Below are 6,306 nucleotides of genomic sequence, written 5' to 3' on the forward strand. Positions count from 1 at the left end.
CCATCACCACCACCATCATCACCACCGACACCACCCATACCGCCATGATCACCACCCACACCACCACAATCATCACCACCGCTAATTGGTAAACAGCGCGAGAGGCAAACCACGTGGCGGGTGGGGGGTGGTGGGAGGCCCCCTGCCTCTCCTTCCCTCCCCCCCGCAGTCACAACGTGTTGTTTGTAAGTGGCTTCACAAACACCCCACCCACACTGCTGTCCCATTTGTACTGCCCCCACCAGATTGCTGCCCCCCTCAGTGCTGCCCCCCCCACTGCTGCCCCCCCCTCACACTGCTGCCCCTCTCAGTACTTCCCCCCTCACACTGCTGCCCCCTCTGTACTGCCCCCCCCCCCACACTGCTGCCCCCCCCCCCACTACTGCCCTTTGCCCATCACCGTCACCGTCACGAGTCGAGGCAGAGCTGAGCTCCGTGTCACCCAGCACCGGTTCAAGCGAGAACCGGTTTCCACTTTCTGGGTCTCATCATCATCACTAATCCAGCCAGCTGCATCTCTCTGTCTGGCAAGTCTGACTCTACTGCTAATGAGACCCAGAACAGTGGAAACCTCGTGTTAAACACTTGCCGCCGGCTTACTAATTGTGTTGGCAAGCGCGCTCCATCCCACACGCAATGGGAGCCCACGGCTCAACGCAACTCGCACTCCGTGTGGGTCCCTTAAGAGCGCAGTTAAGTGGCGTGGGGCGTGAGTTGTCATCAGCCGTGCTCTATCCACTGATGGATGAAAGCCTCCCAAAGCCGTCTCCCACAATCCACGCGAGCTGTCATGTTTTACTGCTCCATCTCCACAGTGTTATGTGCTCTCGGACGCGTAACAAATAGAACAGTAACAATCACAACGATCGTCAGTCATCAGCAGTGATCATCAATCTTCGGTGAAAACAACTTAGCACCTGCACACGAGCTACATTCCATCGCTCCATCTCCTGTCGGGGGCGTTCCGTTCCTTGGCTTGCCGCTCCGCGATGATTCTCCACTGCGAGCACGTGAGTGCTGCTTTCGTGCCGGCACGGTGCGGAAAACCGGAGTCATCATTTTCCGACCGAAAAGTCCGGAAACTGGGCAGTGAGCGAGCGGAAGCTGAAGCTTTCCGGCTCGTGTCCGCCTGCCCAGACTGGGTGGTGTGAGGAGCGGTGGCGCAACGGTTAGCGCGCCGCGCTCACGAATACCGGTCACCCTAATTCGATTCCCCCGCTCACGGCCACCCCAAAACCGGTGACGATCGACTGAACAAGTCCTGCACCTCTCCCCCCCCCCCCAATCCGCGGCCGCCTAGGTCCACTCGGCCTCAAATGAGAAGCTGGTGCGGTGTGTCAAACATCGACGCTGGGGAGGCAAAGGCGGCCGGGCGTGGTGCTGGCAAACCCCACCCCCTCGTGGGCCACAGTGCCGGCCTTCACGACAGCGCTTGCAGCACGCGCCTGTCAAGGCGATACGGGGGGGGTCTTTGTGTGTGCGTGCGCCTGCTGTGTCAAGTCTGTGGTTAATTAATGAATTAATGCCAACAATCCCGATTGCTGCAATTCTCGCTCACGACTAACATCAGTGGCGAATATGCCAATGGGTTTTTGCGGGGCTTCCTCTAAGTCGACACAGCCCTAAATGACCCCCCAGGTGCAGTGTGTCTTCATCCACACCGCCACACCCCCCTGGGGAGACAAATGCGGCCGGCCGGGGGTGGTGTTAGCTACCTCCATGCACCGCGTGTGCCGTGCTGCTCTTTATCGCGTGCTCGCTCGCAGCACTTGCGCCTACAGCCTGAGAGGGCGACGCCGGCGGTACGGGGGGGGGGGTGTCCTTGTTTTGGTGATGGTGGCGGTGATCATGCGATCCAGCCCAGGGTTGGTGGATCACACGGAGATTTTGTGAAACTCAAAAGCCCCTTGTTCTGTGTGTGAGGTGGTGGCAATATACAGGTGGCAGTACAGCAAGTGGGTTCGCGAACCCGTCGATGTAGCGGAACTTCAAGTGTCTCCCCCCTCGTGAGCAGCAGCGGTGGCGTGGGGAGTTCTCCGGTGTCTTCTCTGAACCTGAACCAAACTCTCAGTGCTGACGAGATTCAAGGCCAAACATCTCCGTGTGTCAGGACCCTCCTGCTGAGAGCGAGTCTCGAGACTCGGCGAGGTGTTCCTGTCTTAAGAGACACGCAGACTCACGCAGACACCCAGAGTCTGACACAGTGACCTACAGACTCATATAGAGATCCATGGATTTAAATAGACCCACAGACACGTAGCGACCCATGGGTTATATAGATGCACACAGACTCCCATAGTGACACCTGGATTACATATCAACCAATGGATTTCCATAGACCCATAGACTCACATCGAGATCCATAGCCTCACATACTAACGGTAACTAACCCATGGATTTATATAGAGACCCATGCATTTCCATAGACATGGATTTAGATATCGACTCATTGGCCCACACGGAGATGGAAGGATTGCAAAGAAACCGATATAATTGAAGATATCTAAATTTACATAGAGACCCGATGACTCACACAGAGACCCACAGACCTCGCACGAAGATAAACTCTGAGTCATGAATTAGGCGACTCATAGACTCACAAAGAGACGCGTAGACGTCCATAGAAACCGATGGGGGTTTACTTCGAGCCCCATTGGTGTACAACAGCGTGACGCGGAGGTTACGCAGACACGACACAAAGACTCGCATGGACTCACCACGAAGTAAAAAGAAAACCTCACGAATGGGATTCGTGGCCAAGCAACCCCCCGCGTCGCATCAGCCTGGGGGCGAGTCAAAGTGCGAAACCCGCGACCACGACCCGCCTCGCGACTCTCTAGTTCACTGCTTGGCGGTTGTGGAGCCTCTCTCGTGGCTGCTGGTGAACTGCCAGATTGTTTATCGGCAAGGACAGGTTTCGAATGTTGGTGTCTCATCAGCAATTCTGCTGAAATCACGCGGCTGATGGGGAAGTGTGCGAAATTACGTTTAATTATTTGCGTGCAGGGTAACAGATTCGCGAAGGAATCGCAATTGTCGGCTTACTGCGAGTCTCGGCACTCGTTGCCAAGGAGGGTGCTGCCACGAGTCTGCGATGCTGCCTCTCGAGGAAGAGAGAGAGGGGGAGGGAGCATCGGGATGAGTCGAACCCAGGGGACCCAGGTCAGGGGGTTCGGGCACGCGACGGCCTCTTCCCCACTGCGTGCAGCGAGATCGCGGGAATTTCTCACGGGCCCGAACATTTAGGGGGGGGGGAGGTTATCGGGGTGAGCGGGGGACGAGCAACTGGGTTTGAACTCTGAGCACGTGGGGTGTGTGGAGGCCGGGAGAGGAGACGAGTCCCTGGAGCTGTCGATCAGCGCTGGGGAACCGTGCGAGCAGGACCCACGGGTCGCCGGCAGAAGAGGCCTGCTGAGCTGATGGGATGTGTCAACGGAATACCAACGACTTGTGTGTCGTAGGTGGAGGCAGAATTGAGACATTGCCCGAGCACTCGACGCCTGAGTAGGAGAGGTCCGCACGGCGCCTGTGAAGTGGTGAGAGCGGAGAGCGTTGGCGAGTTAGAGTACTAGTGGCTAGTTAGTAGGACGAGTACTACTGGCTGGTTAGTAGGGCTAGTTGCGAGTACTACTGGCTAGTTAGTAGGGTTAGTAGGGCTAGTACTACTGGCTAGTTAGTAGGGTGAGTACTAGTGGCTAGTTAGTAGGGCTAGTGGCTAGTTAGTAGGGCTAGTACTAGTGGCTAGTTAGTAGGGCTAGTGGCTAGTTAGTAGGGCTAGTACTAGTGGCTAGTTAGTAGGGCGAGTACTACTGGTTAGTTAGTAGGGCTAGTACTAGTGGCTAGTTAGTAGGGCGAGTACGAGTGGCTAGTTAGTAGGGCTAGTACTAGTGGCTAGTTAGTAGGGTTAGTACTAGTGGCGAGTTAGTAGGGCGAGTACTAGTGGATAGTTAGTAGGGCTAGTGGATAGTTAGTAGGGCGAGTACTAGTGGCTAGTTAGTAGGGCTAGTACTAGTGGCTAGTTAGTAGGGCTAGTGGCTAGTTAGTAGGGCGAGTACTAGTGGCTAGTTAGTAGGGCGAGTACTACTGGCGAGTTAGTAGGGTGAGTACTACTGGCTAGTTAGTAGGGCGAGTACTACTGGCTAGTTAGTAGGGCTAGTACTAGTGGCTAGTTAGTAGGGCTAGTACTAGTGGCTAGTTAGTAGGGCGAGTACTAGTGGCTAGTTAGTAGGGCGAGTACTACTGGCTAGTTAGTAGGGTGAGTACTAGTGGCTAGTTAGTAGGGCGAGTACTACTGGCTAGTTAGTAGGGCTAGTACTAGTGGCTAGTTAGTAGGGCGAGTACTAGTGGCTAGTTAGTAGGGCGAGTACTAGTGGCTAGTTAGTAGGGCGAGTACTAGTGGCTAGTTGATAGGGCTAATACCAGTGGCGAGTTAGTAGGGCTAGTACTAGTGGCTAGTTAGTAGGGCGAGTACTAGTGGCTTGTTAGTAGGGCGAGTACTGCTGGCTAGTTAGTAGGGCGAGTACTAGTGGCTAGTTAGTAGGGCGAGTACTAGTGGCTAGTTAGTAGGGCGAGTACTACTGGCGAGTTAGTAGGGTGAGTACTACTGGCTAGTTAGTAGGGCTAGTACTAGTGGCTAGTTAGTAGGGCGAGTACTAGTGGCTAGTTAGTAGGGCGAGTACTAGTGGCTAGTTAGTAGGGCGAGTACTAGTGGCTAGTTAGTAGGGCGAGTACTAGTGGCTAGTTAGTAGAGCGAGTACTAGTGGCTAGTTAGTAGGGCGAGTACTAGTGGCTAGTTAGTAGGGCGAGTACTACTGGCTAGTGAGGGCCAGCTCGTCCCGTCTGTGACCTCTCCCTGTGTATGTTTAACTCTCTGATGCCCCAAAACCTTTGACCCTCCTGGCCCCCCCTTGAAGCTTTGAACCCCCCCACTCCCCCCGCCCCCCGCGACCATCCCCATCGCCTCGCGCGTAACGAGGCCGCGCGTGCGACTCAATTCCCTTTAGGAACTCTGAAGCGAGCAGTGGACCACGTTGTGCCCGCGGTACATTTGTGCCCCAGGGATCGGGTGCCAGGAGTTGGTGATGGTGGGTTCAGCTCTTCCCCCACCCTCCCCCAGGCCCCCACCCTCCCCCAGGCCCCCACCCTCCCCCAGGCCCCCACCCTCCCTCCCACAGGCCCCCATCCTCCCTCCCACAGGCCCCCACCCTCCCTCCCACAGGCCCCCACCCTCCCTCCCACAGGCCCCCACCCTCCCTCCTACAGGCCCCCACCCTTCCCGGGGTCCCTGCCCTTGTTTACAACCCCGGCGTGAAGGGCGGACCCCGTCTCCGCCAATCACTGGTGGACCCGCCCATCCCCCACAGCCCCGCCCCTCCCCACAGCCCCGCCCCTCCCCACAGCCACGGGAACACAATTGCCTCGCGTCAAGGTGCAACGGAGCCTCTGGAGCTCTCTGGAGTCCCTTGCGGTTCCCAGAACCTACGAAGGTCTCTGGAGCCCCTTGGGGTCCTTGGAGGTCCCTAGGGCCCCTTGGGGGTCTCTGGAGCCCCTTGGGATTCCTGGAGATCCCAGACCTTAGAGCTCCTGTAGGTCTCTGGAGATCCCAGACCTCTTGTAGGTCTCTGGGGATCCCAGACCTGAGACCTCTTGTAGGTCTCTGGAGATCCCAGACCTCTTGTAGGTCTCTGGAGATCCCAGACCTGAGAGCTCTTGTAGGTCTCTGGAGATCCCAGACCTCTTGTAGGTCTCTGGGGATCCCAGACCTGAGACCTCTTGTAGGTCTCTGGAGATCCCAGACCTCTTGTAGGTCTCTGGAGGTCCCAGACCTGAGACATCTTGTAGGTCTCTGGAGATCCCAGATCTATTGTAGGTCTCTGGAGATCCCAGACCTGAGACCTCTTGTAGGTCTCTGGAGATCCCAGACCTCTTGTAGGTCTCTGGAGGTCCCAGACCTGAGACATCTTGTAGGTCTCTGGAGATCCCAGACCTCTTGTAGGTATCTGGGGATCCCAGACCTGAGACCTCTTGTTGGTCTCTGGAGATCCCAGACCTCTTGTAGGTCTCTGGAGGTCCCAGACCTGAGACCTCTTGTAGGTCTCTGGAGATCCCAGATCTATTGTAGGTCTCTGGAGATCCCAGACCTCTTGTAGGTCTCTGGAGATCCCAGACCTGAGAGCTCTTGGTCTCTGAAACCCCTGCAGGTTCCTGGAGGTCTCTGAAGCCCATGAAGGTCGCCGGAGGTCCCTGGAGCCCCCTGAAGATCCCTAAAGCCCATTCGAGCCACTTGAGATCCTGGAGGCTGTCAAG

The sequence above is a fragment of the Lampetra fluviatilis genome, chromosome 57 (assembly GCF_964198595.1).
Source record: "Lampetra fluviatilis chromosome 57, kcLamFluv1.1, whole genome shotgun sequence".
Taxonomy (NCBI): Eukaryota; Metazoa; Chordata; class Hyperoartia; order Petromyzontiformes; family Petromyzontidae; genus Lampetra; species Lampetra fluviatilis.